This window comes from Acromyrmex echinatior, chromosome 5 (genome assembly GCF_024713525.1).
Source record: "Acromyrmex echinatior isolate Ae372 chromosome 5, ASM2471352v2, whole genome shotgun sequence".
NCBI classification, from domain to species: domain Eukaryota; kingdom Metazoa; phylum Arthropoda; class Insecta; order Hymenoptera; family Formicidae; genus Acromyrmex; species Acromyrmex echinatior.
Window position 1 is genome coordinate 11,760,003 of NC_141856.1, and position 14,039 is coordinate 11,774,041.

General features: G+C 42.9%; 1 protein-coding gene across 3 annotated transcripts in view; it reads left to right on the forward strand.

Annotated features, from left to right (window-relative positions):
- The window catches only part of tio (zinc finger domain-containing protein tiptop), a 164,658-nt gene that overhangs the window by 61,654 nt on the left and 88,965 nt on the right, over positions 1–14,039 (forward strand). Inside the window, exon 1 of one of the 3 annotated variants that reach the window (XM_011068573.2) lies at positions 2,697–11,346. The exons of the other annotated variants lie outside the window; for them this stretch is intronic. The gene's annotated coding sequence lies outside the window, so the exon portion shown is untranslated. Of the gene's footprint in view, positions 1–2,696; positions 11,347–14,039 lie in introns of those variants that run through there. 3 annotated transcript variants of the gene reach the window in all.

Genomic DNA, 14,039 nt, shown 5'->3' on the forward strand with positions numbered 1-14,039 from the left:
ATTAATCTCCTTTAAATTATTTGCATAATTGAAGATCATGTTACAATTTCGTTCTCAAAAGAATTTAGTTCATTTCTTATACATATCATTTCTTATACATATTCAAAAAAGCAAACTGTAATGACAATGGTGACGTTTCAACGTAGAGTACAAGAAGTATTCAGTCGACGCTTATTTCGGTTCGATTGAAGAGTAGCTTCGACATGGCGCCAGAAGAACTCTGTCGCGTTCGTGACACTTTTGGCGAGAAGCATTGAGGCGCTTGAAAGGTTAAGCATCGTCCAAGCCCGACGTTCCGATGCATCTACGGTGACGAGATAAGCAGCGTTATTGCAAACTTCGAGCAATGATGCTGTGATCGATAGCAGACAGAGTTATACGCGACAACGACGATGACGATGATGACGATGACGACGACGACGAGGGTTACACGACCGAGGTCGCGTCTTAATGGTTCGGAGAATCAGCATGACGAGGCTATGTTCTTCATCATGCACATCGATTCGGTGTATCATGCACGTGCCTCGATAAGCGATACCGATTTAGGGTACGTTTTAAAATATGCTGACTGCAAATCTATAGTATACATAACATGAACTATAGATTTTTAATATTATCAGTAAGTTTTTAAAAGAACCTTTACCATCATCTGAAAAGCAGGGAACTCTTTCTGTGAAAATTAATTTAATGCCGGTCGGATTATTTTCTAAGCTTATGACTAAAATTGAAATTTCGACAAATTGATATTCTTAAGGGAAATTTTATAAAAAGATTGAGAGAAGGATGAATTATATTTTCTTATGCTACACTTAATGTAAAATCATTATTTAATTTTAATATATTATTTAGAAAATATATACAATAATATACGAAAAATAAGAGCATCTATAAACATATCATTACGTTACACTTTTTTTTACATTCTTATTAAGATCTTAAAATAGAACTTGTGAAATTACTAATTCTAAGTAATATTACATAATATACTGTATCCTTGATATTTTAAGTTGTGTGTAAACGATTATTACGAAGTGTTTTTATACCATTAGACGCGGAGTAACGAATTCTCCATATGAGATAGGATGAATAAAAATCGTCCTTGAATCGCTTTCAATGCAACATAAATTCTATGCAGCATAAATCCTAGTAAACGCGTTGCCTGTTTTTATCATCGCGTTTAAGATCATAACTCATATTGTCCTAATTAGACTTTTCCTCCATTCGTCCAAAGAGACAGATTTCCGCGGCGGCGCGACTTAGCGATAAGGTCGCGTTGTAAATTACAACGTTCCGATTATCGAGTGACGCACGTATTGACGCTTCAACTTTCTTAATGAACGAGCAAAACAATCTTGCTGACAATGAAATAAATATTAAATATGATTTTTCAATAGGCTAATCCTATTGAACGTTAAGTCACTTGGATAAATGATAGCGTTAAGTCATTTATATAGCATGCACAGTCACGAAACTAATTATTCGGACAATGCGCCGTCGATATTTCATTCAAATTGTTGTCCGGATATTAAAAATGATAGTTTTTAACGCACGCAATAATAATTTCTACTTACATTTGGACAATTAGTTATGAAACTAATTTGTCACTAATTTGTTGAACAGTCTCAAGAAATTACCAATATAACGGTACACTGTCTGGACAATTAATTTCATAATTGTAAATAATTAATATCTTATACATCAGTTAAGTAATTATTAACGAAGTAAATTATTAAAGTAAGGATATAATTATTTCTATAATTACTTAAATAAATTATCTACAATACATAACATTTAACTTCACTTCTCTTCTCTTTCCTCTTCATATCTTTAATACTCTTATTCGTCCATAAGAGAATGCAACTCGACGTGATCGTGGTTTCTCGCACAGTGACTCCAGGTCGGTAAGCCTGCACGCGGATACATTGTCGCTTTAGTATCGTCACTGAATAAGCGACAATTTGTATGACAATTCTTCGATGGTCTGGTGCATTGTGCCGGTATGTGAAAGTATGGACGTAGGCATGCTGTATCCCACTGTGGCGGTTCCTACTCTCCTCCGATTCTTTCTCTCTTCGTCATCGAGGATCATGAGTGGGTGAGGAGAGTCATTGGACGAAGCATCGGAGCGAGACGGAGAAAGAGAGCGAGATAGAGAGGAGGAGAGCGATGGAAGGGAGAGACAGAGAAGTTCTCCGAGAGATCACGATCCGTGGAGCAACGGCAAAGGTCGATCCGTGCTGCACGGTGCGGCACGACGTCGCGCCACGACGACGACGACGACGACGACGACGACGACGACGACGACGAGGACGATGGTAGGACGAACGTTTATTAGAAACGAAGGAAGCGCCTCTGTGACAAATGGCGTAGTTTCATTGTTGTGCACCAGGACCCCCGGGCCCGCACGACAACCGGGGCCCTTCATGCAACGTCGTAAATCTGACCGCCGCTGACGGACAGAAATCAGAACGGACGGCCGTACGCGGGTTTCACGGCTGGAGCGCGGGCGAAGGAACAGCCGTCGCGACTAGAATTACGTCGACACCAGCCAAATATTTACGAGCTAGGTGCAATTGGGAGAGAATCCGCGCATCCAGCATCTGGGATCCAATGCCGACGCGTAGCTGTTGTAAAAATTTGACGGATCCTGGCGAGACCTACCAGGTGAAATATGTTTACGAAGTATCATCATTTTTTCAATTTTACTTGGAATGTTTGTAGGTCAAAATTATGCTACCTTGGACTATACAATTGCTCGAAGAAGATCATAAAGAAATCTTTAAGAAGTTCGTCATAAAGGTCTTTTGAGGTAGACCTTCGCAGATTTAGCATTGTTCCGGAAAATATTATCCTAAGCAGGTATCGCTTAACCATAAAGGTATCGACCCAATAAAGTTTCGATGAACCCAAGGCTTGATGTTGCACGCACAAGAAACATGATCTTCGCGTGTGGAAACGAAAACACCACATCGGTTGCACCAGAATTTCCTATGTAATATAGCGTCGGAAATTGAGCTTCTCTCGATTGAAATTATACCGCTTATAATTTCTGTTTTCCTATAAGCGAGTTCTAAGATTATCTATGTTCTAAGATTATCTACAACATACATTCGGTAATCGTTTTTAAATCCCAAAGTATGTTCGAGTAACCTAGAAGAGTAAAGAAGCGAAGAAGTACTAGCTCGGTACTAGCAGTCGAGGGGAATTAACTTCTACAAATCATTCCCGATCCGTGCTTTCAAGCCGAAAGGTTAACATCAATTGCCGGCGGCTTCGGTGAAAAAGTCGAATATCAATTTCCTCCTGCTGCGAGAGGACGATGACTAACAGAAACCCAGGAGTAATCGAAGAGATGAAGTAGGGACGCGATAGAAGCAAAATACGAAGAGTACAGAAGGTGTCTTATTGTTGGTAGTAGATCAGGGAAGGAGAATGAAGGAGAGAAAGAAGGAGGAGGAGGAAGAGGAGAAGGAGGAGGAGGAGGAGAAAAGGACACCGGTAGTGGCGAGTAGGAAAGCGTCAGGAGCGTAGCGGAAGAAAGGGGGAGTTCGTTAAGCGGCGATCGACCGCGGGTCTGTCAATCGGTTCGAGGGCCCGGAGAAACGAGGGGAGCCCAAGATGGCCGACCGGCAGCGTGTACACGAGGCCCCTGCTTCGCCAGCATCAGCGACTTAGCATAAATCACTCCCGCTCCGCTCCGCTTCGCTCCGCTCTCTCGCTTGCGCTCGCGCAAGCCTGTCCGCTCGTTCTCTCGGCTAACAGTCTACAGAAATACGCCGCAAATGCGGGGTCTCTGTCTTTGCGCCTACGTAGCTCGTACCGCGGCTATGATCGCATTTTGCGACTCGTTGCGGTCACGGGGGCACGCGATGCTGCATGCGACCTGAACCTTTATACGCTTCTCGCACCGATGCGATGCGGCACAACCAACTTGGATGGCATTAATTGAATTTTGTTATTAATTAAATCAAGTAATTGCTTTTGTACGACGGGATTGATCTAGTTGAATGGTGGACACACTGACAGTCATCTTTTATCTTACAACTCGTCCTCCGTTTTTTTTTATACCGTAATCGATTATTTAAACAACATGGCCTTTATCGGCCTTACAAATTAATACGCTTTGAAATAAATGAGCACGAAAATAATGATTAAGACGTGACGTATGTAAAGTTGACGCATTCCACTTTTGCGAAATTAATTATTTTTTTTCCCGCAATTGCGAATCTGCATGCACGTTTCTCGCTGCAGTACGTTCGTAAAAAGTTGAAAGTAGCGAAACGTACTTTATTGCAGTTTTTAGTGACGACTTCTCAGAGTCTTCACATGAATGATGTACGTATCAATAACGCGATGCTATCCGCAAATGACAGCAATATGCGCATATTATTCGCGCAATAGCCGGCGATCATGATTGCATAAGTATCGACGCTAGACTAAAAAGACAGAGAGGGGATAAACGTGCCAAGAAAGAGAGACAGGGAGGAAAGAGAGAGAGAGAGAGAGAGAGAGAGAGAGAGAGAGAGAGAGAGAGTGAAAAAGTGAGCGAACCAGTCGGTCAATCAATCACAGGAATTGATCTCGGTGGCAAGTGCAGTCACGATCAGCCAACCTGAAATATGTCGGACTTAAGAATTGATTTCGTAGAACGTGCACAATCCTCTCTCTCTCTCTGCCCCTCTACCCCTTCCTTGTCGACGGTCCATCCCCTTCCTCCTTCTTGGATTCTGCAATGCCGTTGACACGCACGATCACTCGAAGGAGTTGGACGACGACGAGATGTGGAGGCGAAGAAGGAGAAGGGTGATCGCGATTTTTCCTTCTTTCGCGCTGGTGAAATACTTCCTCCAGCGACTGGCTCGCTTCGCATGGCTCCAATATTACGACTGCAGGAAATTCAGGGGCGAGCGGTGGGGAGAGAAGATGGTGAAGGAGAAAGAGAGAAAGAGATCTGTGTGGAAAGAAGGAGGAGAAGAGGAGGGGGGAGGGGGACGAAGAAGAAAGAGCGAGTGAGATTCGCGAGGAGGGTTGGGCGAACAGAGCAAACGGACAGGTCGCTTATTTATGGCGACCATACTTCAGATATATGAACTGGTTCCCGTCGAAAGTTCGGGACGTCGCGTCTTTCCAGTTCAAAATGTATAGAGAGATGTCCCGCCGCTCGCCTTCAAACGGGAAGATTTGCGAGGGGTCACCCTCCTCGCGCGCTATCATACGAGCTTAATTCCATCTTCCTACTATACCGTGCGAGGTGAACACCGACAGGCGCACTCGACAGTCGACGCTACTACCGGTTTTATGGCGGAACGATGGGACAGCCAAACGCCGTGAATATTTGATTACCGTAACCCCGCACCTCTCGTCGGTCCATGTACCGCGGTGACTTAAGCATTACTTGAAGCGTTATTGTTGTGCCACGATTTCTTATTGCCACGTGAGAGCAGCATGATTTTCAATGGCTCTTTGAACGTGATATATGTAGTATGTTGTGTTTTTTGAAGGAGAAAGAGAAGGGGAGAAAGAGATGTGTATCTTGGCAAATTTCAAGCCAGTTCCTTAACGAAGGACTTGACAAAAGGTCGTAAAGGTCTCATTGTGAAAAGTATAACTGTCATCAGATATTAAATGGCTCTGTAGAATAGAATTTAAAAGTAAAAATAAAGGTTTTGTTTCTCAATGAATTTGTGAACATAATTCCGTTGCGCTAATTTAATTAAAAGTAATCGATTTCGTAATTCTAGTAGAGTAGAATTCAAAATATAAAAAGTGTCTTGTACGATCCGAATACAAACACGACGCAGTTTAATCATCATTCTTACGTGTCAGCGATCACGCAAATCCACGTGTACGACAAATCGCCGTCCCAATCGTCCTCCCCACTTTCCCTTCGTTGAGGATCAGCGAATCTCCGCGGGATCAGGGTGGCCAGGAATCGATCTCTTTGTCCTGAGCATCCCTCGTGTGTAGCACGGTTAATTTATATTTATCCTTTTCTTCGATATATACGCGGGATCATGCAGACTCGTTTCCGATATTCAAGCGACGTTTGGAAGAGGAGCGTTTACTCCGGGGGAGAAGGACTAGAAAGAGGGGGAGGGGCGGCCGTGAAAAGGGCGATGCGGGACAAAGATACAAGGAATGAGTGAGTGAGGAAGAGAGAGAGAGAGAGAGAGAGGGGGGGGGGAGGGGACGATGGAGTAGATAAATAGATGGATGGGCAATATTATAACTCACCGGCTGTCATCCTGTACGGCCGAGTCAGGCTGCTAATCAGACCCCGGCGCACACTCGCCCCTCGACCGACCCTTCACGAAAAATGGATTTATTGCCGTTCGCCTCGACTTCGGCACGCTATCGAGCTCTCTGATCCATAGAATGTAACCATCGTCGTACTATTCGCGTCGAATCCTCCCTCCGGGTCGAGTCTCTTTCCCGGGCTGTCCTATCCTCCCGACCTCTCAGCCTGCCGAAAACCGAAAACCGCCTCCTGAAGCCCCTTTCGGCTCCAATGTGGTGGAAAACCTTGAAATCTCGATGTCAAAGTTTTTGCAAACGATTTTCATGGGCGAATCGAAAGAATGATGAAATTATCAATTTAAGTTGCATGTAAATACAAAAGCAAATGCCTCCGAAAATTTAATTATGTGAAAAGGATCCGATATCAAAATTAATTTACATACATAAGGAGAGATTGTTTTTTTAACATAATTTGTAAATATGTATATCACAATTTATAACACATTGAAAATCTTTCGTTACATATCGTGATTGTACGATAATATGTTACAAATATTACTTTATGTTGCTTAATATTACTAAATGTTGCTTCATTTTTATTTTCTAAGCCGTTCGATTATATTGTATATTCAAAAACTACAATTATTTATTATGCTATTATATTCAAAGATACTTTGTGTTTTTACAACATAAACTCTCACTAATCAAATGGTTTGTCATGTTCAGCCTTGAATCAATTGTTTCTTGAGTTACATTCTCTTATAAATCAGAAACAACTATTGTCCTCTCACCGCGTGCATCGTGCCTGCGGATGCACTCTGCTACGTGACGCGTAACGCACCATTCTCTTCTTTCCGTCATCCTTCAACAGACCTCTCATCTTGTCGTGCCTGACTTATGTGCACGTGGGTGTACTTGGTTTCTCCACGAGAAACCGCGCCGCTTTCACCGTGGTCGATGACGATGAGAGGGTTGGATACTGGTAGTAGCAAGGTAAGGTAAGGGGTGGGAGCGGGTAGCCGCGGAACGACAGGAGGAAGAATGGTGCGGAGCGGAGGGTGGCGAAACGGAAGGAAGGGAGGGGGGAGTAAGGGGTCAAGTGAGGACCAATGCATCAAGCAAACCGTGACACTCGCCTCCGCATGGCGTGCATAGATCATGCCGACCTCGTCGGTGCGCGACAGGGTTGCCGCGGGGTGAAGAGACGATCTAAGCCGTACACTGTGCAGAGAAAAAGAGGGAGAGAGAGAGAGAGAGAGAGAGAGAGAAAAGGAAAGATAGACGGAGCCTCGTCTCTCGTCTCTCTTGTCCCTTTTCGGTCTTTCGATCACCCTTCTGTCTTTCTCTTTCTTGCGACTGCGGCGGGAGAGCACAGATGTACGAGCCGAACGAGATAGACGCGAGGAAGAGAGTAGACGTGCCTGCGAGAACCTCTGGTAGGTACGAGCGTGCACGTACACGCGTGTGTGAGAGTGCGCGCGAGCGTTTTTTCAACGAGATTTATTACCGAACTCCTAATGCTCCGGGACAAGAGGAAGAGGCCGGCGTCCCTTTCTCCGCCTCCACTTACTCCTGCCTTTGCCGTCGCCGTCGACGACGACGTCGTCGTCGTCGTCGTCGTCGTCGTCGTCGTCGTCGTCGTCGTCGTCGTCGTCGTCGTCGTCATCGTGTCGACTTCGAAGTACTTCGTACCTTCTCGCCGTGCCTCTGCTTGTCTCCGCGGGTCGCTTAATCCCCAGCTGCCACGCTATTACCAGTTGATTTACATTCTCGCGCTAACAAGGGTTGAGAATGTTGGGATAGAGACCGGAGTATGGATTTGGTTGGCCTTCTCGATTGGTCGTCGATACTGGACGGTCCCGGATGACGACGATACATCAAATTAACTGTATTTAAATTGGTGAACAATAAAGTACAGTTTAATGCAGGAATAAGAAATAAATCTATTGAATCGTATCAACGTCTCTCTTCAACTTGATATTTCAGAGAAAAATAAAGGGAGAGAAAGAGAGAGAGCGGTATGAATGGAAACTTCATCCTTTCTAAACCAATAGTGATATTTAACTTCATAATAGGAATATACAGTCTATACACATAACATCTATGATTTTTCTCATAATGTAAGAATATCAGGTATAATGTTCCTGTGGATGTGCAGTTATTCAAAATAATAACGATATTTATGATTAATCAAAAATTAAATATTCCTAAATTGTATAAGCTTAATATAAAACCGCTATTAGAAATTTGCCAATTACAAATTGGTCCCAAATTATGTTCTGCCGTCATTATGCGCAATGTTATACCTGGTTCCTACATCATGATTTTTCCACCAATTTTGATAACCTTACGATCGTTTTCAGCCGTTGTCGGTTATCCGCTGATTGATCAACCAAAAAACTTAAATGGGATCACAAAGTGTTTCGAACAACTCGTCGCAATGCCGACGGGTGCAAGTCCTCGATTGTTTAATTCATCACACAAAAATGCAGTAATGTAGTTGGTACCGCTAGATCTCGGAAGCAACGAGAAGATCGTATATAGGCTCGGGTTACACCGGAGCAATAAATGTCTGCGCTAGGAAATTTACGGCTACAAACGGCGTCATAAGCGCGAAATAAATCATTATTAAGTAAATCGTATTACTGTTTGTAAATTCTACTCTTAACCAGCCTAACTTTAATGAGATCATTATAAAAGGATTACATAATCGCGACGCGGCCGCGCGTTTTACGTGTCGAGACGTAACCGCCGCCAATCGCGCGAGGAGTTGATTTCGGAGGGAGGGAGATCGAGATATTCGATCAACGTTCGATCGTACAGATAAAAATCCAAGTGGAGAAACACGAGGCTGCACTTTGTGCGGCTAAATGTTATGGGAAGCGGGAAGTCGGTTAAGTAGAAGCCGCTGCATCACTGTCAGCCAGAGAAGCGTTCCTACTGAATCATTTTACATGTGGAGAATCAAAGAGCACCGTGCAACGAACGCGAAATATATTTGTTTCGTAAATGATGTAGAGTATTCGTTTGTAAGCTTGATGCTTTCGGAATTTTTAGAAAGAATCGAAAAAAGAAAGTAACATGAAAAAAAAATGATTTCACTAAAGCTAAAGTATCCAAAAATTTAGTTAGATGCAGATCTGAAAATGAGTTTGTGAAAATAATTTTGTAGAGCATTAAGATAATTATGTATAATGCTGAATGTTAAAATGTCAAAACTTTCTGCAGCATTACTCACCATGCTTGAGTATCCTGCATAATTATTTTGATGGCCAACAAAATTATTCTCAGATCTGGTTAAATTTTTAAATATTTGTGCAAAATCATTCTTCCTGAAAACTACAAAAAAGTATACAAGGAGAAAGTGGAATTCCTTATATTATATATTCGTATATATTATATTTAATATATTTTACAATAATTTGATTATTTAGCGAATAATCCAACAAGTGGAAATAGAAGTAGATATTTAAAAAATTGAAAAATTTGAAAATAAATAAAAAATGAAAGAGAATAAATTTTATATTGAAAGTCACACAAGTGTGATAATAACATCAAGATCAATAAACGAGTTAAATTAGACAGATATATGAATAAATCAAATAAGTAAAGAAGGATCAATACAATCTAGATCTTGATGTCTAATAATATTTATAAGTAAATTTTAATTATACATCTTTCAGCTATAATTCATATGAATTGTGCGCCGATTACTGTCAGACTTTAAATATAATCGCAAAATAAATCTGAAGTAATAATATCACAAATTAAATTGATCATCCATTTAGTAATGATGCTAATGTAAGCATTTTAAAACACTGCATTAAATAATTATTGTCAAAATAATTAATATTTAATTCAGAGATACAAAAAAATTTCTCTTCTAATATTATTTTCATTTTACCTCATAATTGTTCTCCCCGAATAGTTGCTCGAAGTTATCCAAACTTTAGCGAATTAATTATCACATCACTTTTACACATTGCACCTTTTTTTTCCAATTTGCATTACACTTTGCGATACAGCGTCTGCGTCGAGATCTTCGGAATAATTGGAAGAGGGACACATCGAACGCGTGTCGTTCCGAAGAAATCGTGGACGGTTGGACGTACAGAAGATGCGAACGCGAGTGAGACGAGACGGGATCGGGGTAGAAAGATTCGAAGGGTTGAGGAAGAGAGAGAATGGGATAGAGCGAGAGGAAGAGGGAGAGAGAGAAAAAAAGGAATCAGCCTCGAGACACATCGCCACAGAAGACGAGAAGGGCGACTCGCGAGGAAGAAAGACTCTCGGGAACTCCGAAGAGTGGGATGGGGGCGTGGGTGGAATGGGCGATGGTGGGGACGAGAGAAACACGGCGCGGTGCGGCGCCCCGCTAGAATCGCGAGCGGTGGTGGGGACAGTTCAGGGCCGCGGGGAGGGGAGCGACGGGACGGCGAGTAGGGGCAGACAACGCTAGGCATGGAGGGGGCAGAGGTGGGGAAGATGACCGCGGAGCCGTCAGTGCGCCACGTGCTGCCGTTGCGGGTGGGTCTTTGCTTTCGCTCCGTTCCGTTGGCAAACCATGCACGCTGTCGCGACATCGTGACTCCTCATCTCCCTGCGTGGTGAACCGATCAGAAGAAGCTCAGCGGGAGCGCGTCAGTTGACAATCGGGGGTGTGTGACAAGCGTTGCGGCGATGTGCGTCATCACGCGGTGACGGATGACGATCGAGCGAGGGTGCAAACGTTTCGAACGGTGGAAGTAGTAGTGATCACATTGAGAGGACCACGTAAGAGAAAGAAATAGTTGAGTGAATGGTGAGAGCTGTTGTCCCCCCGTCCTCTCATTTCTCCGGTTACTTCATTCTTCGCCCTCCCCTTCGTTAAGTCGTAATTACGTTGCGCGTCCTGGCTCGTCGTGACTCGTCGTGGCGATGACGTGGTGATATGGTGTCGAGACTGCCGAGAATCCTGCATCCGAGGAGCGTCCCAATGCTCGCCGTCCCAACGCCGCGTTGCTCCTGTCGTAACTGCTGGACGAGGATCGGCGCTGTCTGGTCTGAGGTGTCGGCAGTGACGGCACACCGGGACCGACGTATCCTGCTCGGTGGAACCACTACTTCGTGGTGAGTGTGCTGTGTGATTCATGCGCTTCCGGTGACCGCAGACAACGTGTCATGTTGGTTACCGATACGGTCCGAAGAGCTTGTAATCTTACCGAGGGTTCTATATAGAGCACTTAGGAAGTGCTCACTCGCCGAGTGCTGTCATATATTATTTCCTCTATCCTCTATTTGCTCGCTGGGAAGTAAAGTGAGAAAAGCGATACGTCGAAGATCAACGTATTCGAAACGTAGAAACTAGAGTGTGTATTGTGTCGAGAGGCTCTAAAAATTTTACTCCGTTCTCGAGCGTGTCGTTTCTTATTTAGTGTTTACGTGAATAAGTCTTGTTTTCCGATTCAACACGTAAATAGAATGAAAAAAAAAAATGATTTGTTTTCTTCGTGCAGAGAGTGAAGTTTGGTCCGAAACGGACGCGTGAACTTATACTCAAGTTTGTGTCGAGCCCGGTGAGAATTATCAAAGTGTCATGCACGAAAGTTTTTTACCTTGGGAAATTCAGTTTCGTTAAATTCCCTCTTTTGTTATCCCCACGATCGTACAGAATACATAATAAATCCACAAAGCCTCGATTCCATCTCGCAAATTTTCGCGCGTAAATACAGCCTCGACCATAAGTATAAAAAGCATTCTCGATTATCGCATCTTCTTGAAAAAGGCAGTAATAAAAGTCAAAGGAGGATTTAAAAATTGTTACAAAAATAAATGTTATTTTTAATAAAACAAATTTTAATTTATTATTCATCAACGTTTACGTTGTACGTCAATTTGTGAGAGTGTTTTATCTTTATGACAGTTACGAACAGGGCTATATAAGTTCTCGGGAAATTCTACGAGTCGCTTGTCTCGAAGAAAAATTTGGAGAAAAGTGCAACGCGGTCGATTGTCGCGTGCGGTTTCGAAAAAGAAAACGGAAGAAAAAAAGGGAAGAAGAAAGATTACCGCGGCGCGAGCGCGTGGCTTGCATAAACAAAAGTGCAGTGCGCGCAGCAGGTGGCGGGGAATCGCGTGTAATCCTCGTGCACGTCCGGATTGTCCGCGGAAAGCGCGTTGCCCCTTCGGAAAATTAACGTCGCGCCGCATTAACCTCGATCAAGCGTACGCCGGCCGTGTCAAAGCGTAGTCGCGGATTAAATCCACGCCGCGCGATTCTATTTTCGCCATGTCCTCGCGCCACGATTCGGATTTTCTCTGTTACGCGCCCTTCTCGTCTTCGCTGTCCCACATGTACACTTACATACGCACGCACATCTCTCTCTCTCTCTCTCTCTCTCTCTCTCTCTCTCTCTAAATAAGTATATATATATATATATATATATATATATGTGTGTGTGTGTGTGTGTGTTTTGCATATAATATATATCGCTATCTCCGATTCCGGAATATCTTACGAGCTGTCAGGATAAAAACGCCGCGATTTCCTAAAGCGCGAGTGACACATATTAAAGCGTTCAGACCTTGTAAAATATGATATTATATCGATGTGATGTGATGTGCAATATGTGAGATTATCGACACGTACTCGACGGGCTAATTTCGATTTGGGTCGAATTTTGATTGGTAAAATGTCAGTATATGACTAGACGTCACGTGTGTCATAATGTATGCGACGATTAGAATGAGAATAGCGAATGCTATATTTGCTTATTTCAACCGTATCGATGAAGCAGAAGATTAAGTGTTAATTCATACTATTTAAAATAAAATTGCAGTTTGTAATTAAATTGTAGTTTCTAATTACTTGTAATTATTGTGTGTACTAATCTTATTTTTTTATTTGAAAAGAGTACTCGCCTTGAACGCATGTATATGTATTTTTATATTACGTAATGAAGCGAAACGAAACTTTGCTGTCTAATTTGTAGCTGTGTATAAAGAATGACAGATAACGTTTGTATTTGCTCTCTTTTCAAGTGAAAAATGACTGTAGCAACAATTATTAATGCATGAAGTTCACTTGCTGAAGTTTTTAAAAGGCGTAATTACATGTCGATTTTACCAACGAAATTTAATTTTAATTTCTTAACCTTATTTTTTAATTCTTGGCCTCTTTCGTGAAATAATTATTCCCTATAATAAAGACAGAAGTATAAGAATAATGAATCTCTCTCTCAGTAATAATGAAACTATAATTAACGATAATTACTACTGATCGACATAGTGATGAGTTTCGAATTTATCTTCAATTGGATTCTTAAATTTTTCCATCTTCAAATTTCCTTATTTCTTTGCGTCATTCAATAAAGAGTACGATAAAAAGCGAAAGAGAGAAACAGATGGGGGGAGGGGAGAAAAAAAGAGTATATGTGAACGTGTCTATGCGTCATGCTGCGTGTGGTTTACCCCACATCTGCGCTAATTGTCAGTTCGTCAATATCATGCCTGAAAAATGCATTTTTGAGCGAGCACACTACAGGGGGGAGGGAAGGGAGAGTATAGAGCGTCGAGTGGACGCCTCCACCCTTTCGCCACCCGCCGGAGGGTTGGGGGGTAGATCGGAGCCGCTTCTTGACACGCTTTCCATCTTCGGTCTGATGGATGCGGTAAACGCTGGCGTTGACAGTGCGTTTTAATTGCGAGCTCCGCGTTACTGAAGCCATCCGAAGTGGGTCTCGGCTGACGGGATTGAAAGCGCGCGTCATCGCGACGAGAGATTTTTTTTTTTCTCGCCGCGCGCGATGCGGTATCGGTGTACG